The following is a 25,916-nucleotide window of genomic DNA, read 5'->3' as shown; positions in this document are numbered from 1 at the left end:
GTCTGTGTTCTAACAGAATGTGGACTCAGATTTTGTTCAAAGATTACTCTGTCTGTGTTCTAACAGAATATGGACTCAGCCTGTGTTCTAACAGAATACTCACACAGCCTGTGTTCAAACAGAATACTAACTAAGCCAGTGTTTTAAGAGAATATGGATTCAGATTATTTTCAGAGAATACTCACTCAGCCTGTGTTCGAACAAAATATGGACTCAGTTTATTTTTATATATTACCCACTCAGGCTGTGTTTTAACAGAATGTGGACTCAGAATTTGATCAAAAATTATTAAGTCAGTCTGTTTTCTAACAGAATATGGACTCAGTCTGTGTTGAGAGAATACTCACTCAGCCTGTGTTCTAAATAATATGGACTCAGTTTATTTTTAATAATAACCGCTCAGCCTGTGTTCTAACAGAATATGGACTCAGTCAATATTTAAAGAATACTCACTCACCTAAGTGTTCCAACAGAACACTCACTCAGCCTGTGTTCTAACAGAATACTAACTCAGCCTGCGTTTTAACAGAATGTGGATTCAGATCAAAAATTGCTAACTCAGTCTGTGTTCTAACAGAATGTGGACTCAGATTTTGTTCAAAAATTACTCTGTCTGTGTTCTAACAGAATATGGACTCAGCCTGTGTTCTAACAGAATACTCACACAGCCTGTGTTCTAACAGAATACTCACTCAGCCAGTGTTTTAAGAGAATATGGATTCAGATTATTTTCAAAGAATACTCACTCAGCCTGTGTTCGAACAAAATATGGACTCAGTTTATTTTTATATATTACCCACTCAGGCCGTGTTTTAACAGAATGTGGACTCAGATTTTGATCAAAAATTATTAACTCAGTCTGTTTTCTAACAGAATATGGACGCAGTCTATGTTTAAAGAAAACTCACTCAGCCTGTGTTCTAATAGAATACACACTCAGCCTGGTTTTTAATAAAATACTCACGCAGCCAGTGTACTAACAGGATATTGACTCAGATTATTTTCAAAGTATACTCACTCAGCCTGTGTACTAACAGAGTACTGACTAAGCTAGAGTTCTACCAGAATATGGATTCTGATTATTTGAAAATAATACTCACTCAGCCTGTGTTCTAACAGAATACTAATTCAGCCTGTGTTTTAACAGAATGTGGACTCAGATTTTATTAAAAGAATACTCACTCAGTCTGTGTTATAAAGAATATGGACTCAGTTTATTTTTAAATAATATCCACTCAGCCTGTGTTCTAACAGAATACTCACTCAGCCTGGGTTTTAACAAAATACTAACTCAGCAAGTGTTCTAACAGGATATTGACTCAGATTGCTTTCAAAGAATACTCACTCAGCCAGTGTTCTACCAGAATATGGATTCAGATTACTTTCAAAGAATACTCACTCAGCCTGTGTTCTAACAGAATGTGGACTCAGATATTGATCAAAAATTATTAACTCAGTCTGTGTTCTGGCAGAATTAGGACGCAGTCTATGTTTAAAGAATACTCACTCAGCCTGTGTTCTAATAGAATACGCACTCAGCCTGGTTTTTAATAAAATATTCATGCAGCCAGTGTACTAACAGGATATTGATTCAGAGTATTTTCGAAGAATACTCAATGAGCCTGTGTACTACCAGAATACTCACTCAGCCTGTGTTCTTACAGAATAATCACTCAGCGAGAGTTCTACCAGAATATGGATTCTGATTATTTGAAAATAATACTCACTCAGCCTGTGTTCTAACAGAATGTGGACTCAGTCTATATTTAAAGAATACACACTCACCTCAGTGTTATAACAGAACACTCACTCAGCCTGTGTTCTAACAGAATACTAACTCAGCCTGCGTTCTAACAGAATGTGGATTCAGATCAAAAATTACTAACTCAGTCTGTGTTCTAACAGAATGTGGACTCGGTTTATTTTTATATATTACCCACTCAGGCTGTGTTTTAACAGAATGTGGACTCAGAATTTGATCAAAAATTATTAACTCAGTCTGTTTTCTAACAGAATATGGACTCAGTCTATGTTGAGAGAATACTCACTCAGCCTGTGTTCTAAATAATATGGACTCAGTTTATTTTTAATAATAACCGCTCAGCCTGTGTTCTAACAGAATACCCACTGAGCCTGGGTTTTAACAAAATACTAACTCAGCTAGTGTTCTAACAGGATATTTACTCAGATTACTTTCAAAGAGTACTCACTCAGCCTGTGTTCTAACAGAATACTAACTCAGCCTGCGTTTTAACAGAATGTGGATTCAGATCAAAAATTACTAACTCAGTCTTTGTTCTAACAGAATGTGGACTCAGATATTGATCAAAAATTACTAACTCAGTCTGTGTTCTAGCAGAAGTAGGATGCAGTCTATGTTTAAAGAATACTCACTCAGCCTGTGTTCTAACAGAATGTGGACTCAGTCTATATTTAAAGAATACTCACTCACCTCAGTGTTCTAACAGAACACTCACTCAGCCTGTGTTCTAACAGAATACTAACTCAGCCTGCGTTCTAACAGAATGTGGATTCAGGTCAAAAATTACTAACTCAGTCTGTGTTCTAACAGAATGTGGACTCAGATTTTGTTCAAAGATTACTCTGTCTGTGTTCTAACAGAATATGGACTCAGCCTGTGTTCTAACAGAATACTCACACAGCCTGTGTTCTAACAGAATACTAACTAAGCCAGTGTTTTAAGAGAATATGGATTCAGATTATTTTCAGAGAAAACTCACTCAGCCTGTGTTCGAACAAAATATGGACTCAGTTTATTTTTATATATTACCCACTCAGGCTGTGTTTTAACAGAATGTGGACTCAGAATTTGATCAAAAATTATTAAGTCAGTCTGTTTTCTAACAGAATATGGACTCAGTCTATGTTGAGAGAATACTCACTCAGCCTGTGTTCTAAATAATATGGACTCAGTTTATTTTTAATAATAACCGCTCAGCCTGTGTTCTAACAGAATATGGACTCAGTCAATATTTAAAGAATACTCACTCACCTAAGTGTTCCAACAGAACACTCACTCAGCCTGTGTTCTAACAGAATACTAACTCAGCCTGCGTTTTAACAGAATGTGGATTCAGATCAAAAATTGCTAACTCAGTCTGTGTTCTAACAGAATGTGGACTCAGATTTTGTTCAAAAATTACTCTGTCTGTGTTCTAACAGAATATGGACTCAGCCTGTGTTCTAACAGAATACTCACACAGCCTGTGTTCTAACAGAATACTCACTCAGCCAGTGTTTTAAGAGAATATGGATTCAGATTATTTTCAAAGAATACTCACTCAGCCTGTGTTCGAACAAAATATGGACTCAGTTTATTTTTATATATTACCCACTCAGGCCGTGTTTTAACAGAATGTGGACTCAGATTTTGATCAAAAATTATTAACTCAGTCTGTTTTCTAACAGAATATGGACGCAGTCTATGTTTAAAGAAAACTCACTCAGCCTGTGTTCTAATAGAATACACACTCAGCCTGGTTTTTAATAAAATACTCACGCAGCCAGTGTACTAACAGGATATTGACTCAGATTATTTTCAAAGTATACTCACTCAGCCTGTGTACTAACAGAGTACTGACTAAGCTAGAGTTCTACCAGAATATGGATTCTGATTATTTGAAAATAATACTCACTCAGCCTGTGTTCTAACAGAATGTGGACTCAGTCTATATTTAAAGAATACTCACTCACCTAAGTGTTCCAACAGAACACTCACTCAGCCTGTGTTCTAACAGAATACTAACTCAGCCTGCGTTCTAACAGAATGTGGATTCAGATCAAAAATTACTAACTCAGTCTGTGTTCTAACAGAATGTGGACTCAGATTTTGTTCAAAGATTACTCTGTCTGTGTTCTAACAGAATATGGACTCAGCCTGTGTTCTAACAGAATACTCACACAGCCTGTGTTCTAACAGAATACTAACTAAGCCAGTGTTTTAAGAGAATATGGATTCAGATTATTTTCAAAGAATACTCACTCAGCCAGTGTTCTACCAGAATATATATTCAGATTATTTTCAAAGAAAACTCACTCAGCCTGTGTTCTAACAGAATGTGGACTCGGTTTATTTTTATATATTACCCACTCAGGCTGTGTTTTAACAAAATGTGGACTCAGAATTTGATCAAAAATTATTAACTCAGTCTGTTTTCTAACAGAATATGGACTCAGTCTATGTTTAGAGAATACTCACTCAGCCTGTGTTCTAAATAATATGGACTCAGTTTATTTTTATATAATAACCGCTCAGCCTGTGTTCTAACAGAATCCACACCGAGCCTGGGTTTTAACAAAATACTAACTCAGCAAGTGTTCTAACAGTATATTGACTCAGATTATTTTCAAAGAGTACTCACTCAGCCTGTGTTCTAACAGAATATTGACTCAGTCTATATTTAAAGAATACTCACTCACCTAAGTGTTCTAACAGAACACTCACTCAGCCTGTATTCTAACAGAATACAAACTCAGCCTGCGTTTTAACAGAATGTGGATTCAGAACAAAAATTACTAACTCAGTCTGTGTTCTAACAGAATGTGGACTCAGATTTTGTTCAAAAATTACTCTGTCTGTGTTCTAACAGAATATGGACTCAGCCTGTGTTCTAACAGAATACTCACACAGCCTGTGTTCTAACAGAATACTCACTCAGCCAGTGTTTTAAGAGAATATGGATTCAGATTACTTTCAAAGAATACTCACTCAGCCTGTGTTCGAACAAAATATGGACTCAGTTTATTTTTATATATTACCCACTCAGGCTGTGTTTTAACAGAATGTGGACTCAGATTTTGATCAAAAATTATTAACTCAGTCTGTTTTCTAACAGAATATGGACGGAGTCTATGTTTAAAGAATACTCACTCAGCCTGTGTTCTAATAGAATACACACTCAGCCTGGTTTTAAATAAAATACTGACGCAGCCAGTGTACTAACAGGAGATTGACTCAGAATATTTTCAAAGAATACTCAATGAGCCTGTTTACTAACAGAATACTCACTCAGCCTGTGTTCTAACAGAATACTCACTCAGCGAGAGTTCTACCAGAATATGGATTCAGAATATTTTAAAATAATACTAACTCCGCCTGTGTTCTAACAGAATATGGACTCAGTCTATGTTTAAAGAATACTCACTCAGCCTGTGTTCTAACAGAATACTAATTCAGCCTGTGTTTTAACAGAATGTGGACTCAGATTTTATTAAAAGAATACTCACTCAGTCTGTGTTATAAAGAATATGGACTCAGTTTATTTTTAAATAATATCCACTCAGCCTGTGTTCTAACAGAATACTCACTCAGCCTGGGTTTTAACAAAATACTAACTCAGCAAGTGTTCTAACAGGATATTGACTCAGATTGCTTTCAAAGAATACTCACTCAGCCAGTGTTCTACCAGAATATGGATTCAGATTACTTTCAAAGAATACTCACTCAGCCTGTGTTCTAACAGAATGTGGACTCAGATATTGATCAAAAATTATTAACTCAGTCTGTGTTCTGGCAGAATTAGGACGCAGTCTATGTTTAAAGAATACTCACTCAGCCTGTGTTCTAATAGAATACGCACTCAGCCTGGTTTTTAATAAAATATTCATGCAGCCAGTGTACTAACAGGATATTGATTCAGAGTATTTTCGAAGAATACTCAATGAGCCTGTGTACTACCAGAATACTCACTCAGCCTGTGTTCTAACAGAATAATCACTCAGCGAGAGTTCTACCAGAATATGGATTCTGATTATTTGAAAATAATACTCACTCAGCCTGTGTTCTAACAGAATGTGGACTCAGTCTATATTTAAAGAATACTCACTCACCTCAGTGTTCTAACAGAACACTCACTCAGCCTGTGTTCTAACAGAATACTAACTCAGCCTGCGTTCTAACAGAATGTGGATTCAGATCAAAAATTACTAACTCAGTCTGTGTTCTAACAGAATGTGGACTCAGATTTTGTTCAAAGATTACTCTGTCTGTGTTCTAACAGAATATGGACTCAGCCTGTGTTCTAACAGAATACTCACACAGCCTGTGTTCTAACAGAATACTAACTAAGCCAGTGTTTTAAGAGAATATGGATTCAGATTATTTTCAAAGAATACTCACTCAGCCAGTGTTCTACCAGAATATGGATTCAGATTATTTTCAAAGAAAACTAACTCAGCCTGTGTTCTAACAGAATGGGGACTCGGTTTGTTTTTATATATTACCCACTCAGGCTGTGTTTTAACAAAATGTGGACTCAGAATTTGATCAAAAATTATTAACTCAGTCTGTTTTCTAACAGAATATGGACTCAGTCTATGTTTAGAGAATACTCACTCAGCCTGTGTTCTAAATAATATGGACTCAGTTTATTTTTATATAATAACCGCTCAGCCTGTGTTCTAACAGAATCCACACCGAGCCTGGGTTTTAACAAAATACTAACTCAGCAAGTGTTCTAACAGTATATTGACTCAGATTATTTTCAAAGAGTACTCACTCAGCCTGTGTTCTAACAGAATATTGACTCAGTCTATATTTAAAGAATACTCACTCACCTAAGTGTTCTAACAGAACACTCACTCAGCCTGTATTCTAACAGAATACAAACTCAGCCTGCGTTTTAACAGAATGTGGATTCAGAACAAAAATTACTAACTCAGTCTGTGTTCTAACAGAATACTCACACAGCCTGTGTTCTAACAGAATACTCACTCAGCCAGTGTTTTAAGAGAATATGGATTCAGATTACTTTCAAAGAATACTCACTCAGCCTGTGTTCGAACAAAATATGGACTCAGTTTATTTTTATATATTACCCACTCAGGCTGTGTTTTAACAGAATGTGGACTCAGATTTTGATCAAAAATTATTAACTCAGTCTGTTTTCTAACAGAATATGGACGGAGTCTATGTTTAAAGAATACTCACTCAGCCTGTGTTCTAATAGAATACACACTCAGCCTGGTTTTTAATAAAATACTGACGCAGCCAGTGTACTAACAGGAGATTGACTCAGAATATTTTCAAAGAATACTCAATGAGCCTGTTTACTAACAGAATACTCACTCAGCCTGTGTTCTAACAGAATACTCACTCAGCGAGAGTTCTACCAGAATATGGATTCAGAATATTTTAAAATAATACTAACTCCGCCTGTGTTCTAACAGAATATGGACTCAGTCTATGTTTAAAGAATACTCACTCAGCCTGTGTTCTAACAGAATACTAATTCAGCCTGTTTTTTAACAGAATGTGGACTCAGATTTTATTAAAAGAATACTCACTCAGTCTGTGTTATAAAGAATATGGACTCAGTTTATTTTTAAATAATATCCACTCAGCCTGTGTTCTAACAGAATACTCACTCAGCCTGGGTTTTAACAAAATACTAACTCAGCAAGTGTTCTAACAGGATATTGACTCAGATTGCTTTCAAAGAATACTCACTCAGCCAGTGTTCTACCAGAATATGGATTCAGATTACTTTCAAAGAATACTCACTCAGCCTGTGTTCTAACAGAATGTGGACTCAGATATTGATCAAAAATTATTAACTCAGTCTGTGTTCTGGCAGAATTAGGACGCAGTCTATGTTTAAAGAATACTCACTCAGCCTGTGTTCTAATAGAATACGCACTCAGCCTGGTTTTTAATAAAATATTCATGCAGCCAGTGTACTAACAGGATATTGATTCAGAGTATTTTCGAAGAATACTCAATGAGCCTGTGTACTACCAGAATACTCACTCAGCCTGTGTTCTAACAGAATAATCACTCAGCGAGAGTTCTACCAGAATATGGATTCTGATTATTTGAAAATAATACTCACTCAGCCTGTGTTCTAACAGAATGTGGACTCAGTCTATATTTAAAGAATACTCACTCACCTCAGTGTTCTAACAGAACACTCACTCAGCCTGTGTTCTAACAGAATACTAACTCAGCCTGCGTTCTAACAGAATGTGGATTCAGATCAAAAATTACTAACTCAGTCTGTGTTCTAACAGAATGTGGACTCAGATTTTGTTCAAAGATTACTCTTTCTGTGTTCTAACAGAATATGGACTCAGCCTGTGTTCTAACAGAATACTCACACAGCCTGTGTTCTAACAGAATACTAACTAAGCCAGTGTTTTAAGAGAATATGGATTCAGATTATTTTCAAAGAATACTCACTCAGCCAGTGTTCTACCAGAATATGGATTCAGATTATTTTCAAAGAAAACTCACTCAGCCTGTGTTCTAACAGAATGTGGACTCGGTTTGTTTTTATATATTACCCACTCAGGCTGTGTTTTAACAAAATGTGGACTCAGAATTTGATCAAAAATTATTAACTCAGTCTGTTTTCTAACAGAATATGGACTCAGTCTATGTTTAGAGAATACTCACTCAGCCTGTGTTCTAAATAATATGGACTCAGTTTATTTTTATATAATAACCGCTCAGCCTGTGTTCTAACAGAATCCACACCGAGCCTGGGTTTTAACAAAATACTAACTCAGCAAGTGTTCTAACAGTATATTGACTCAGATTATTTTCAAAGAGTACTCACTCAGCCTGTGTTCTAACAGAATATGGACTCAGTCTATATTTAAAGAATACTCACTCACCTAAGTGTTCTAACAGAACACTCACTCAGCCTGTATTCTAACAGAATACAAACTCAGCCTGCGTTTTAACAGAATGTGGATTCAGAACAAAAATTACTAACTCAGTCTGTGTTCTAACAGAATGTGGACTCAGATTTTGTTCAAAAATTACTCTGTCTGTGTTCTAACAGAATATGGACTCAGCCTGTGTTCTAACAGAATACTCACACAGCCTGTGTTCTAACAGAATACTCACTCAGCCAGTGTTTTAAGAGAATATGGATTCAGATTACTTTCAAAGAATACTCACTCAGCCTGTGTTCGAACAAAATATGGACTCAGTTTATTTTTATATATTACCCACTCAGGCTGTGTTTTAACAGAATGTGGACTCAGATTTTGATCAAAAATTATTAACTCAGTCTGTTTTCTAACAGAATATGGACGGAGTCTATGTTTAAAGAATACTCACTCAGCCTGTGTTCTAATAGAATACACACTCAGCCTGGTTTTTAATAAAATACTGACGCAGCCAGTGTACTAACAGGAGATTGACTCAGAATATTTTCAAAGAATACTCAATGAGCCTGTTTACTAACAGAATACTCACTCAGCCTGTGTTCTAACAGAATACTCACTCAGCGAGAGTTCTACCAGAATATGGATTCAGAATATTTTAAAATAATACTAACTCCGCCTGTGTTCTAACAGAATATGGACTCAGTCTATGTTTAAAGAATACTCACTCAGCCTGTGTTCTAACAGAATACTAATTCAGCCTGTGTTTTAACAGAATGTGGACTCAGATTTTATTAAAAGAATACTCACTCAGTCTGTGTTATAAAGAATATGGACTCAGTTTATTTTTAAATAATATCCACTCAGCCTGTGTTCTAACAGAATACTCACTCAGCCTGGGTTTTAACAAAATACTAACTCAGCAAGTGTTCTAACAGGATATTGACTCAGATTGCTTTCAAAGAATACTCACTCAGCCAGTGTTCTACCAGAATATGGATTCAGATTACTTTCAAAGAATACTCACTCAGCCTGTGTTCTAACAGAATGTGGACTCAGATATTGATCAAAAATTATTAACTCAGTCTGTGTTCTGGCAGAATTAGGACGCAGTCTATGTTTAAAGAATACTCACTCAGCCTGTGTTCTAATAGAATACGTACTCAGCCTGGTTTTTAATAAAATATTCATGCAGCCAGTGTACTAACAGGATATTGATTCAGAGTATTTTCGAAGAATACTCAATGAGCCTGTGTACTACCAGAATACTCACTCAGCCTGTGTTCTAACAGAATAATCACTCAGCGAGAGTTCTACCAGAATATGGATTCTGATTATTTGAAAATAATACTCACTCAGCCTGTGTTCTAACAGAATGTGGACTCAGTCTATATTTAAAGAATACTCACTCACCTCAGTGTTCTAACAGAACACTCACTCAGCCTGTGTTCTAACAGAATACTAACTCAGCCTGCGTTCTAACAGAATGTGGATTCAGATCAAAAATTACTAACTCAGTCTGTGTTCTAACAGAATGTGGACTCAGATTTTGTTCAAAGATTACTCTTTCTGTGTTCTAACAGAATATGGACTCAGCCTGTGTTCTAACAGAATACTCACACAGCCTGTGTTCTAACAGAATACTAACTAAGCCAGTGTTTTAAGAGAATATGGATTCAGATTATTTTCAAAGAATACTCACTCAGCCAGTGTTCTACCAGAATATGGATTCAGATTATTTTCAAAGAAAACTCACTCAGCCTGTGTTCTAACAGAATGTGGACTCGGTTTGTTTTTATATATTACCCACTCAGGCTGTGTTTTAACAAAATGTGGACTCAGAATTTGATCAAAAATTATTAACTCAGTCTGTTTTCTAACAGAATATGGACTCAGTCTATGTTTAGAGAATACTCACTCAGCCTGTGTTCTAAATAATATGGACTCAGTTTATTTTTATATAATAACCGCTCAGCCTGTGTTCTAACAGAATCCACACCGAGCCTGGGTTTTAACAAAATACTAACTCAGCAAGTGTTCTAACAGTATATTGACTCAGATTATTTTCAAAGAGTACTCACTCAGCCTGTGTTCTAACAGAATATTGACTCAGTCTATATTTAAAGAATACTCACTCACCTAAGTGTTCTAACAGAACACTCACTCAGCCTGTATTCTAACAGAATACAAACTCAGCCTGCGTTTTAACAGAATGTGGATTCAGAACAAAAATTACTAACTCAGTCTGTGTTCTAACAGAATGTGGACTCAGATTTTGTTCAAAAATTACTCTGTCTGTGTTCTAACAGAATATGGACTCAGCCTGTGTTCTAACAGAATACTCACACAGCCTGTGTTCTAACAGAATACTCACTCAGCCAGTGTTTTAAGAGAATATGGATTCAGATTACTTTCAAAGAATACTCACTCAGCCTGTGTTCGAACAAAATATGGACTCAGTTTATTTTTATATATTACCCACTCAGGCTGTGTTTTAACAGAATGTGGACTCAGATTTTGATCAAAAATTATTAACTCAGTCTGTTTTCTAACAGAATATGGACGGAGTCTATGTTTAAAGAATACTCACTCAGCCTGTGTTCTAATAGAATACACACTCAGCCTGGTTTTTAATAAAATACTGACGCAGCCAGTGTACTAACAGGAGATTGACTCAGAATATTTTCAAAGAATACTCAATGAGCCTGTTTACTAACAGAATACTCACTCAGCCTGTGTTCTAACAGAATACTCACTCAGCGAGAGTTCTACCAGAATATGGATTCAGAATATTTTAAAATAATACTAACTCCGCCTGTGTTCTAACAGAATATGGACTCAGTCTATGTTTAAAGAATACTCACTCAGCCTGTGTTCTAACAGAATACTAATTCAGCCTGTGTTTTAACAGAATGTGGACTCAGATTTTATTAAAAGAATACTCACTCAGTCTGTGTTATAAAGAATATGGACTCAGTTTATTTTTAAATAATATCCACTCAGCCTGTGTTCTAACAGAATACTCACTCAGCCTGGGTTTTAACAAAATACTAACTCAGCAAGTGTTCTAACAGGATATTGACTCAGATTGCTTTCAAAGAATACTCACTCAGCCAGTGTTCTACCAGAATATGGATTCAGATTACTTTCAAAGAATACTCACTCAGCCTGTGTTCTAACAGAATGTGGACTCAGATATTGATCAAAAATTATTAACTCAGTCTGTGTTCTGGCAGAATTAGGACGCAGTCTATGTTTAAAGAATACTCACTCAGCCTGTGTTCTAATAGAATACGCACTCAGCCTGGTTTTTAATAAAATATTCATGCAGCCAGTGTACTAACAGGATATTGATTCAGAGTATTTTCGAAGAATACTCAATGAGCCTGTGTACTACCAGAATACTCACTCAGCCTGTGTTCTAACAGAATAATCACTCAGCGAGAGTTCTACCAGAATATGGATTCTGATTATTTGAAAATAATACTCACTCAGCCTGTGTTCTAACAGAATGTGGACTCAGTCTATATTTAAAGAATACTCACTCACCTAAGTGTTCTAACAGAACACTCACTCAGCCTGTGTTCTAACAGAATACTAACTCAGCCTGCGTTCTAACAGAATGTGGATTCAGATCAAAAATTACTAACTCAGTCTGTGTTCTAACAGAATGTGGACACAGATTTTGTTCAAAGATTACTCTGTCTGTGTTCTAACAGAATATGGACTCAGCCTGTGTTCTAACAGAATACTCACACAGCCTGTGTTCTAACAGAATACTAACTAAGCCAGTGTTTTAAGAGAATATGGATTCAGATTATTTTCAAAGAATACTCACTCAGCCAGTGTTCTACCAGAATATGGATTCAGATTATTTTCAAAGAAAACTCACTCAGCCTGTGTTCTAACAGAATGTGGACTCAGTTTATTTTTATATATTACCCACTCAGGCTGTGTTTTAACAAAATGTGGACTCAGAATTTGATCAAAAATTATTAACTCAGTCTGTTTTCTAACAGAATATGGACTCAGTCTATGTTTAGAGAATACTCACTCAGACTGTATTCTAAATAATATGGACTCAGTTTATTTTTATATAATAACCGCTCAGCCTGTGTTCTAACAGAATCCACACCGAGCCTGGGTTTTAACAAAATACTAACTCAGCAAGTGTTCTAACAGTATATTGACTCAGATTATTTTCAAAGAGTACTCACTCAGCCTGTGTTCTAACAGAATATTGACTCAGTCTATATTTAAAGAATACTCACTCACCTAAGTGTTCTAACAGAACACTCACTCAGCCTGTATTCTAACAGAATACAAACTCAGCCTGCGTTTTAACAGAATGTGGATTCAGAACAAAAATTACTAACTCAGTCTGTGTTCTAACAGATTGTGCACTCAGATTTTGTTCAAAAATTACTCTGTCTGTGTTCTAACAGAATATGGACTCAGCCTGTGTTCTAACAGAATACTCACACAGCCTGTGTTCTAACAGAATACTCACTCAGCCAGTGTTTTAAGAGAATATGGATTCAGATTACTTTCAAAGAATACTCACTCAGCCTGTGTTCGAACAAAATATGGACTCAGTTTATTTTTATATATTACCCACTCAGGCTGTGTTTTAACAGAATGTGGACTCAGATTTTGATCAAAAATTATTAACTCAGTCTGTTTTCTAACAGAATATGGACGGAGTCTATGTTTAAAGAATACTCACTCAGCCTGTGTTCTAATAGAATACACACTCAGCCTGGTTTTTAATAAAATACTGACGCAGCCAGTGTACTAACAGGAGATTGACTCAGAATATTTTCAAAGAATACTCAATGAGCCTGTTTACTAACAGAATACTCACTCAGCCTGTGTTCTAACAGAATACTCACTCAGCGAGAGTTCTACCAGAATATGGATTCAGAATATTTTAAAATAATACTAACTCCGCCTGTGTTCTAACAGAATATGGACTCAGTCTATGTTTAAAGAATACTCACTCAGCCTGTGTTCTAACAGAATACTAATTCAGCCTGTGTTTTAACAGAATGTGGACTCAGATTTTATTAAAAGAATACTCACTCAGTCTGTGTTATAAAGAATATGGACTCAGTTTATTTTTAAATAATATCCACTCAGCCTGTGTTCTAACAGAATACTCACTCAGCCTGGGTTTTAACAAAATACTAACTCAGCAAGTGTTCTAACAGGATATTGACTCAGATTGCTTTCAAAGAATACTCACTCAGCCAGTGTTCTACCAGAATATGGATTCAGATTACTTTCAAAGAATACTCACTCAGCCTGTGTTCTAACAGAATGTGGACTCAGATATTGATCAAAAATTATTAACTCAGTCTGTGTTCTGGCAGAATTAGGACGCAGTCTATGTTTAAAGAATACTCACTCAGCCTGTGTTCTAATAGAATACGCACTCAGCCTGGTTTTTAATAAAATATTCATGCAGCCAGTGTACTAACAGGATATTGATTCAGAGTATTTTCGAAGAATACTCAATGAGCCTGTGTACTACCAGAATACTCACTCAGCCTGTGTTCTAACAGAATAATCACTCAGCGAGAGTTCTACCAGAATATGGATTCTGATTATTTGAAAATAATACTCACTCAGCCTGTGTTCTAACAGAATGTGGACTCAGTCTATATTTAAAGAATACACACTCACCTCAGTGTTATAACAGAACACTCACTCAGCCTGTGTTCTAACAGAATACTAACTCAGCCTGCGTTCTAACAGAATGTGGATTCAGATCAAAAATTACTAACTCAGTCTGTGTTCTAACAGAATGTGGACTCGGTTTATTTTTATATATTACCCACTCAGGCTGTGTTTTAACAGAATGTGGACTCAAAATTTGATCAAAAATTATTAACTCAGTCTGTTTTCTAACAGAATATGGACTCAGTCTATGTTGAGAGAATACTCACTCAGCCTGTGTTCTAAATAATATGGACTCAGTTTATTTTTAATAATAACCGCTCAGCCTGTGTTCTAACAGAATACCCACTGAGCCTGGGTTTTAACAAAATACTAACTCAGCTAGTGTTCTAACAGGATATTTACTCAGATTACTTTCAAAGAGTACTCACTCAGCCTGTGTTCTAACAGAATACTAACTCAGCCTGCGTTTTAACAGAATGTGGATTCAGATCAAAAATTACTAACTCAGTCTTTGTTCTAACAGAATGTGGACTCAGATATTGATCAAAAATTACTAACTCAGTCTGTGTTCTAGCAGAATTAGGACGCAGTCTATGTTTAAAGAATACTCACTCAGCCTGTGTTCTAACAGAATGTGGACTCAGTCTATATTTAAAGAATACTCACTCACCTCAGTGTTCTAACAGAACACTCACTCAGCCTGTGTTCTAACAGAATACTAACTCAGCCTGCGTTCTAACAGAATGTGGATTCAGGTCAAAAATTACTAACTCAGTCTGTGTTCTAACAGAATGTGGACTCAGATTTTGTTCAAAGATTACTCTGTCTGTGTTCTAACAGAATATGGACTCAGCCTGTGTTCTAACAGAATACTCACACAGCCTGTGTTCTAACAGAATACTAACTAAGCCAGTGTTTTAAGAGAATATGGATTCAGATTATTTTCAGAGAATACTCACTCAGCCTGTGTTCGAACAAAATATGGACTCAGTTTATTTTTATATATTACCCACTCAGGCTGTGTTTTAACAGAATGTGGACTCAGAATTTGATCAAAAATTATTAAGTCAGTCTGTTTTCTAACAGAATATGGACTCAGTCTGTGTTGAGAGAATACTCACTCAGCCTGTGTTCTAAATAATATGGACTCAGTTTATTTTTAATAATAACCGCTCAGCCTGTGTTCTAACAGAATATGGACTCAGTCAATATTTAAAGAATACTCACTCACCTAAGTGTTCCAACAGAACACTCACTCAGCCTGTGTTCTAACAGAATACTAACTCAGCCTGCGTTTTAACAGAATGTGGATTCAGATCAAAAATTGCTAACTCAGTCTGTGTTCTAACAGAATGTGGACTCAGATTTTGTTCAAAAATTACTCTGTCTGTGTTCTAACAGAATATGGACTCAGCCTGTGTTCTAACAGAATACTCACACAGCCTGTGTTCTAACAGAATACTCACTCAGCCAGTGTTTTAAGAGAATATGGATTCAGATTATTTTCAAAGAATACTCACTCAGCCTGTGTTCGAACAAAATATGGACTCAGTTTATTTTTATATATTACCCACTCAGGCCGTGTTTTAACAGAATGTGGACTCAGATTTTGATCAAAAATTATTAACTCAGTCTGTTTTCTAACAGAATATGGACGCAGTCTATGTTTAAAGAAAACTCACTCAGCCTGTGTTCTAATAGAATACACACTCAGCCTGGTTTTTAATAAAATACTCACGCAGCCAGTGTACTAACAGGATATTGACTCAGATTATTTTCAAAGTATACTCACTCAGCCTGTGTACTAACAGAGTACTGACTAAGCTAGAGTTCTACCAGAATATGGATTCTGATTATTTGAAAATAATACTCACTCAGCCTGTGTTCTAACAGAATACTAATTCAGCCTGTGTTTTAACAGAATGTGGACTCAGATTTTATTAAAAGAATACTCACTCAGTCTGTGTTATAAAGAATATGGACTCAGTTTATTTTTAAATAATATCCACTCAGCCTGTGTTCTAACAGAATACTCACTCAGCCTGGGTTTTAACAAAATACTAACTCAGCAAGTGTTCTAACAGGATATTGACTCAGATTGCTTTCAAAGAATACTCACTCAGCCAGTGTTCTACCAGAATATGGATTCAGATTACTTTCAAAGAATACTCACTCAGCCTGTGTTCTAACAGAATGTGGACTCAGTCTATATTTAAAGAATACTCACTCACCTCAGTGTTCTAACAGAACACTCACTCAGCCTGTGTTCTAACAGAATACTAACTCAGCCTGCGTTCTAACAGAATGTGGATTCAGGTCAAAAATTACTAACTCAGTCTGTGTTCTAACAGAATGTGGACTCAGATTTTGTTCAAAGATTACTCTGTCTGTGTTCTAACAGAATATGGACTCAGCCTGTGTTCTAACAGAATACTCACACAGCCTGTGTTCTAACAGAATACTAACTAAGCCAGTGTTTTAAGAGAATATGGATTCAGATTATTTTCAGAGAATACTCACTCAGCCTGTGTTCGAACAAAATATGGACTCAGTTTATTTTTATATATTACCCACTCAGGCTGTGTTTTAACAGAATGTGGACTCAGAATTTGATCAAAAATTATTAAGTCAGTCTGTTTTCTAACAGAATATGGACTCAGTCTGTGTTGAGAGAATACTCACTCAGCCTGTGTTCTAAATAATATGGACTCAGTTTATTTTTAATAATAACCGCTCAGCCTGTGTTCTAACAGAATATGGACTCAGTCAATATTTAAAGAATACTCACTCACCTAAGTGTTCCAACAGAACACTCACTCAGCCTGTGTTCTAACAGAATACTAACTCAGCCTGCGTTTTAACAGAATGTGGATTCAGATCAAAAATTGCTAACTCAGTCTGTGTTCTAACAGAATGTGGACTCAGATTTTGTTCAAAAATTACTCTGTCTGTGTTCTAACAGAATATGGACTCAGCCTGTGTTCTAACAGAATACTCACACAGCCTGTGTTCTAACAGAATACTCACTCAGCCAGTGTTTTAAGAGAATATGGATTCAGATTATTTTCAAAGAATACTCACTCAGCCTGTGTTCGAACAAAATATGGACTCAGTTTATTTTTATATATTACCCACTCAGGCCGTGTTTTAACAGAATGTGGACTCAGATTTTGATCAAAAATTATTAACTCAGTCTGTTTTCTAACAGAATATGGACGCAGTCTATGTTTAAAGAAAACTCACTCAGCCTGTGTTCTAATAGAATACACACTCAGCCTGGTTTTTAATAAAATACTCACGCAGCCAGTGTACTAACAGGATATTGACTCAGATTATTTTCAAAGTATACTCACTCAGCCTGTGTACTAACAGAGTACTGACTAAGCTAGAGTTCTACCAGAATATGGATTCTGATTATTTGAAAATAATACTCACTCAGCCTGTGTTCTAACAGAATACTAATTCAGCCTGTGTTTTAACAGAATGTGGACTCAGATTTTATTAAAAGAATACTCACTCAGTCTGTGTTATAAAGAATATGGACTCAGTTTATTTTTAAATAATATCCACTCAGCCTGTGTTCTAACAGAATACTCACTCAGCCTGGGTTTTAACAAAATACTAACTCAGCAAGTGTTCTAACAGGATATTGACTCAGATTGCTTTCAAAGAATACTCACTCAGGCAGTGTTCTACCAGAATATGGATTCAGATTACTTTCAAAGAATACTCACTCAGCCTGTGTTCTAACAGAATGTGGACTCAGATATTGATCAAAAATTATTAACTCAGTCTGTGTTCTGGCAGAATTAGGACGCAGTCTATGTTTAAAGAATACTCACTCAGCCTGTGTTCTAATAGAATACGCACTCAGCCTGGTTTTTAATAAAATATTCATGCAGCCAGTGTACTAACAGGATATTGATTCAGAGTATTTTCGAAGAATACTCAATGAGCCTGTGTACTACCAGAATACTCACTCAGCCTGTGTTCTTACAGAATAATCACTCAGCGAGAGTTCTACCAGAATATGGATTCTGATTATTTGAAAATAATACTCACTCAGCCTGTGTTCTAACAGAATGTGGACTCAGTCTATATTTAAAGAATACACACTCACCTCAGTGTTATAACAGAACACTCACTCAGCCTGTGTTCTAACAGAATACTAACTCAGCCTGCGTTCTAACAGAATGTGGATTCAGATCAAAAATTACTAACTCAGTCTGTGTTCTAACAGAATGTGGACTCGGTTTATTTTTATATATTACCCACTCAGGCTGTGTTTTAACAGAATGTGGACTCAGAATTTGATCAAAAATTATTAACTCAGTCTGTTTTCTAACAGAATATGGACTCAGTCTATGTTGAGAGAATACTCACTCAGCCTGTGTTCTAAATAATATGGACTCAGTTTATTTTTAATAATAACCGCTCAGCCTGTGTTCTAACAGAATACCCACTGAGCCTGGGTTTTAACAAAATACTAACTCAGCTAGTGTTCTAACAGGATATTTACTCAGATTACTTTCAAAGAGTACTCACTCAGCCTGTGTTCTAACAGAATACTAACTCAGCCTGCGTTTTAACAGAATGTGGATTCAGATCAAAAATTACTAACTCAGTCTTTGTTCTAACAGAATGTGGACTCAGATATTGATCAAAAATTACTAACTCAGTCTGTGTTCTAGCAGAAGTAGGATGCAGTCTATGTTTAAAGAATACTCACTCAGCCTGTGTTCTAACAGAATGTGGACTCAGTCTATATTTAAAGAATACTCACTCACCTCAGTGTTCTAACAGAACACTCACTCAGCCTGTGTTCTAACAGAATACTAACTCAGCCTGCGTTCTAACAGAATGTGGATTCAGGTCAAAAATTACTAACTCAGTCTGTGTTCTAACAGAATGTGGACTCAGATTTTGTTCAAAGATTACTCTGTCTGTGTTCTAACAGAATATGGACTCAGCCTGTGTTCTAACAGAATACTCACACAGCCTGTGTTCTAACAGAATACTAACTAAGCCAGTGTTTTAAGAGAATATGGATTCAGATTATTTTCAGAGAAAACTCACTCAGCCTGTGTTCGAACAAAATATGGACTCAGTTTATTTTTATATATTACCCACTCAGGCTGTGTTTTAACAGAATGTGGACTCAGAATTTGATCAAAAATTATTAAGTCAGTCTGTTTTCTAACAGAATATGGACTCAGTCTATGTTGAGAGAATACTCACTCAGCCTGTGTTCTAAATAATATGGACTCAGTTTATTTTTAATAATAACCGCTCAGCCTGTGTTCTAACAGAATATGGACTCAGTCAATATTTAAAGAATACTCACTCACCTAAGTGTTCCAACAGAACACTCACTCAGCCTGTGTTCTAACAGAATACTAACTCAGCCTGCGTTTTAACAGAATGTGGATTCAGATCAAAAATTGCTAACTCAGTCTGTGTTCTAACAGAATGTGGACTCAGATTTTGTTCAAAAATTACTCTGTCTGTGTTCTAACAGAATATGGACTCAGCCTGTGTTCTAACAGAATACTCACACAGCCTGTGTTCTAACAGAATACTCACTCAGCCAGTGTTTTAAGAGAATATGGATTCAGATTATTTTCAAAGAATACTCACTCAGCCTGTGTTCGAACAAAATATGGACTCAGTTTATTTTTATATATTACCCACTCAGGCCGTGTTTTAACAGAATGTGGACTCAGATTTTGATCAAAAATTATTAACTCAGTCTGTTTTCTAACAGAATATGGACGCAGTCTATGTTTAAAGAAAACTCACTCAGCCTGTGTTCTAATAGAATACACACTCAGCCTGGTTTTTAATAAAATACTCACGCAGCCAGTGTACTAACAGGATATTGACTCAGATTATTTTCAAAGTATACTCACTCAGCCTGTGTACTAACAGAGTACTGACTAAGCTAGAGTTCTACCAGAATATGGATTCTGATTATTTGAAAATAATACTCACTCAGCCTGTGTTCTAACAGAATGTGGACTCAGTCTATATTTAAAGAATACTCACTCACCTAAGTGTTCCAACAGAACACTCACTCAGCCTGTGTTCTAACAGAATACTAACTCAGCCTGCGTTCTAACAGAATGTGGATTCAGATCAAAAATTACTAACTCAGTCTGTGTTCTAACAGAATGTGGACTCAGATTTTGTTCAAAGATTACTCTGTCTGTGTTCTAACAGAATATGGACTCAGCCTGTGTTCTAACAGAATACTCACACAGCCTGTGTTCTAACAGAATACTAACTAAGCCAGTGTTTTAAGAGAATATGGATTCAGATTATTTTCAAAGAATACTCACTCAGCCAGTGTTCTACCAGAATATATATTCAGATTATTTTCAAAGAAAACTCACTCAGCCTGTGTTCTAACAGAATGTGGACTCGGTTTATTTTTATATATTACCCACTCAGGCTGTTTTAACAAAATGTGGACTCAGAATTTGATCAAAAATTATTAACTCAGTCTGTTTTCTAACAGAATATGGACTCAGTCTATGTTTAGAGAATACTCACTCAGCCTGTGTTCTAAATAATATGGACTCAGTTTATTTTTATATAATAACCGCTCAGCCTGTGTTCTAACAGAATCCACACCGAGCCTGGGTTTTAACAAAATACTAACTCAGCAAGTGTTCTAACAGTATATTGACTCAGATTATTTTCAAAGAGTACTCACTCAGCCTGTGTTCTAACAGAATATTGACTCAGTCTATATTTAAAGAATACTCACTCACCTAAGTGTTCTAACAGAACACTCACTCAGCCTGTATTCTAACAGAATACAAACTCAGCCTGCGTTTTAACAGAATGTGGATTCAGAACAAAAATTACTAACTCAGTCTGTGTTCTAACAGAATGTGGACTCAGATTTTGTTCAAAAATTACTCTGTCTGTGTTCTAACAGAATATGGACTCAGTCTATGTTTAAAGAATACTCACTCAGCCTGTGTTCTAACAGAATACTAATTCAGCCTGTGTTTTAACAGAATGTGGACTCAGATTTTATTAAAAGAATACTCACTCAGTCTGTGTTATAAAGAATATGGACTCAGTTTATTTTTAAATAATATCCACTCAGCCTGTGTTCTAACAGAATACTCACTCAGCCTGGGTTTTAACAAAATACTAACTCAGCAAGTGTTCTAACAGGATATTGACTCAGATTGCTTTCAAAGAATACTCACTCAGCCAGTGTTCTACCAGAATATGGATTCAGATTACTTTCAAAGAATACTCACTCAGCCTGTGTTCTAACAGAATGTGGACTCAGATATTGATCAAAAATTATTAACTCAGTCTGTGTTCTGGCAGAATTAGGACGCAGTCTATGTTTAAAGAATACTCACTCAGCCTGTGTTCTAATAGAATACGCACTCAGCCTGGTTTTTAATAAAATATTCATGCAGCCAGTGTACTAACAGGATATTGATTCAGAGTATTTTCGAAGAATACTCAATGAGCCTGTGTACTACCAGAATACTCACTCAGCCTGTGTTCTAACAGAATAATCACTCAGCGAGAGTTCTACCAGAATATGGATTCTGATTATTTGAAAATAATACTCACTCAGCCTGTGTTCTAACAGAATGTGGACTCAGTCTATATTTAAAGAATACTCACTCACCTAAGTGTTCTAACAGAACACTCACTCAGCCTGTGTTCTAACAGAATACTAACTCAGCCTGCGTTCTAACAGAATGTGGATTCAGATCAAAAATTACTAACTCAGTCTGTGTTCTAACAGAATGTGGACACAGATTTTGTTCAAAGATTACTCTGTCTGTGTTCTAACAGAATATGGACTCAGCCTGTGTTCTAACAGAATACTCACACAGCCTGTGTTCTAACAGAATACTAACTAAGCCAGTGTTTTAAGAGAATATGGATTCAGATTATTTTCAAAGAATACTCACTCAGCCAGTGTTCTACCAGAATATGGATTCAGATTATTTTCAAAGAAAACTCACTCAGCCTGTGTTCTAACAGAATGTGGACTCAGTTTATTTTTATATATTACCCACTCAGGCTGTGTTTTAACAAAATGTGGACTCAGAATTTGATCAAAAATTATTAACTCAGTCTGTTTTCTAACAGAATATGGACTCAGTCTATGTTTAGAGAATACTCACTCAGACTGTATTCTAAATAATATGGACTCAGTTTATTTTTATATAATAACCGCTCAGCCTGTGTTCTAACAGAATCCACACCGAGCCTGGGTTTTAACAAAATACTAACTCAGCAAGTGTTCTAACAGTATATTGACTCAGATTATTTTCAAAGAGTACTCACTCAGCCTGTGTTCTAACAGAATATTGACTCAGTCTATATTTAAAGAATACTCACTCACCTAAGTGTTCTAACAGAACACTCACTCAGCCTGTATTCTAACAGAATACAAACTCAGCCTGCGTTTTAACAGAATGTGGATTCAGAACAAAAATTACTAACTCAGTCTGTGTTCTAACAGATTGTGCACTCAGATTTTGTTCAAAAATTACTCTGTCTGTGTTCTAACAGAATATGGACTCAGCCTGTGTTCTAACAGAATACTCACACAGCCTGTGTTCTAACAGAATACTCACTCAGCCAGTGTTTTAAGAGAATATGGATTCAGATTACTTTCAAAGAATACTCACTCAGCCTGTGTTCGAACAAAATATGGACTCAGTTTATTTTTATATATTACCCACTCAGGCTGTGTTTTAACAGAATGTGGACTCAGATTTTGATCAAAAATTATTAACTCAGTCTGTTTTCTAACAGAATATGGACGGAGTCTATGTTTAAAGAATACTCACTCAGCCTGTGTTCTAATAGAATACACACTCAGCCTGGTTTTTAATAAAATACTGACGCAGCCAGTGTACTAACAGGAGATTGACTCAGAATATTTTCAAAGAATACTCAATGAGCCTGTTTACTAACAGAATACTCACTCAGCCTGTGTTCTAACAGAATACTCACTCAGCGAGAGTTCTACCAGAATATGGATTCAGAATATTTTAAAATAATACTAACTCCGCCTGTGTTCTAACAGAATATGGACTCAGTCTATGTTTAAAGAATACTCACTCAGCCTGTGTTCTAACAGAATACTAATTCAGCCTGTGTTTTAACAGAATGTGGACTCAGATTTTATTAAAAGAATACTCACTCAGTCTGTGTTATAAAGAATATGGACTCAGTTTATTTTTAAATAATATCCACTCAGCCTGTGTTCTAACAGAATACTCACTCAGCCTGGGTTTTAACAAAATACTAACTCAGCAAGTGTTCTAACAGGATATTGACTCAGATTGCTTTCAAAGAATACTCACTCAGCCAGTGTTCTACCAGAATATGGATTCAGATTACTTTCAAAGAATACTCACTCAGCCTGTGTTCTAACAGAATGTGGACTCAGATATTGATCAAAAATTATTAACTCAGTCTGTGTTCTGGCAGAATTAGGACGCAGTCTATGTTTAAAGAATACTCACTCAGCCTGTGTTCTAATAGAATACGCACTCAGCCTGGTTTTTAATAAAATATTCATGCAGCCAGTGTACTAACAGGATATTGATTCAGAGTATTTTCGAAGAATACTCAATGAGCCTGTGTACTACCAGAATACTCACTCAGCCTGTGTTCTAACAGAATAATCACTCAGCGAGAGTTCTACCAGAATATGGATTCTGATTATTTGAAAATAATACTCACTCAGCCTGTGTTCTAACAGAATGTGGACTCAGTCTATATTTAAAGAATACACACTCACCTCAGTGTTATAACAGAACACTCACTCAGCCTGTGTTCTAACAGAATACTAACTCAGCCTGCGTTCTAACAGAATGTGGATTCAGATCAAAAATTACTAACTCAGTCTGTGTTCTAACAGAATGTGGACTCGGTTTATTTTTATATATTACCCACTCAGGCTGTGTTTTAACAGAATGTGGACTCAAAATTTGATCAAAATTTATTAACTCAGTCTGTTTTCTAACAGAATATGGACTCAGTCTATGTTGAGAGAATACTCACTCAGCCTGTGTTCTAAATAATATGGACTCAGTTTATTTTTAATAATAACCGCTCAGCCTGTGTTCTAACAGAATACCCACTGAGCCTGGGTTTTAACAAAATACTAACTCAGCTAGTGTTCTAACAGGATATTTACTCAGATTACTTTCAAAGAGTACTCACTCAGCCTGTGTTCTAACAGAATACTAACTCAGCCTGCGTTTTAACAGAATGTGGATTCAGATCAAAAATTACTAACTCAGTCTTTGTTCTAACAGAATGTGGACTCAGATATTGATCAAAAATTACTAACTCAGTCTGTGTTCTAGCAGAATTAGGACGCAGTCTATGTTTAAAGAATACTCACTCAGCCTGTGTTCTAACAGAATGTGGACTCAGTCTATATTTAAAGAATACTCACTCACCTCAGTGTTCTAACAGAACACTCACTCAGCCTGTGTTCTAACAGAATACTAACTCAGCCTGCGTTCTAACAGAATGTGGATTCAGGTCAAAAATTACTAACTCAGTCTGTGTTCTAACAGAATGTGGACTCAGATTTTGTTCAAAGATTACTCTGTCTGTGTTCTAACAGAATATGGACTCAGCCTGTGTTCTAACAGAATACTCACACAGCCTGTGTTCTAACAGAATACTAACTAAGCCAGTGTTTTAAGAGAATATGGATTCAGATTATTTTCAGAGAATACTCACTCAGCCTGTGTTCGAACAAAATATGGACTCAGTTTATTTTTATATATTACCCACTCAGGCTGTGTTTTAACAGAATGTGGACTCAGAATTTGATCAAAAATTATTAAGTCAGTCTGTTTTCTAACAGAATATGGACTCAGTCTATGTTGAGAGAATACTCACTCAGCCTGTGTTCTAAATAATATGGACTCAGTTTATTTTTAATAATAACCGCTCAGCCTGTGTTCTAACAGAATATGGACTCAGTCAATATTTAAAGAATACTCACTCACCTAAGTGTTCCAACAGAACACTCACTCAGCCTGTGTTCTAACAGAATACTAACTCAGCCTGCGTTTTAACAGAATGTGGATTCAGATCAAAAATTGCTAACTCAGTCTGTGTTCTAACAGAATGTGGACTCAGATTTTGTTCAAAAATTACTCTGTCTGTGTTCTAACAGAATATGGACTCAGCCTGTGTTCTAACAGAATACTCACACAGCCTGTGTTCTAACAGAATACTCACTCAGCCAGTGTTTTAAGAGAATATGGATTCAGATTATTTTCAAAGAATACTCACTCAGCCTGTGTTCGAACAAAATATGGACTCAGTTTATTTTTATATATTACCCACTCAGGCCGTGTTTTAACAGAATGTGGACTCAGATTTTGATCAAAAATTATTAACTCAGTCTGTTTTCTAACAGAATATGGACGCAGTCTATGTTTAAAGAAAACTCACTCAGCCTGTGTTCTAATAGAATACACACTCAGCCTGGTTTTTAATAAAATACTCACGCAGCCAGTGTACTAACAGGATATTGACTCAGATTATTTTCAAAGTATACTCACTCAGCCTGTGTACTA

The sequence above is a fragment of the Furipterus horrens genome, unplaced genomic scaffold, assembly GCF_987537825.1.
Source record: "Furipterus horrens unplaced genomic scaffold, mFurHor1.1.pri manual_scaffold_20, whole genome shotgun sequence".
Lineage (NCBI taxonomy): Eukaryota > Metazoa > Chordata > Mammalia > Chiroptera > Furipteridae > Furipterus > Furipterus horrens.
Note: the sequence above shows the minus strand (reverse complement) of the source record.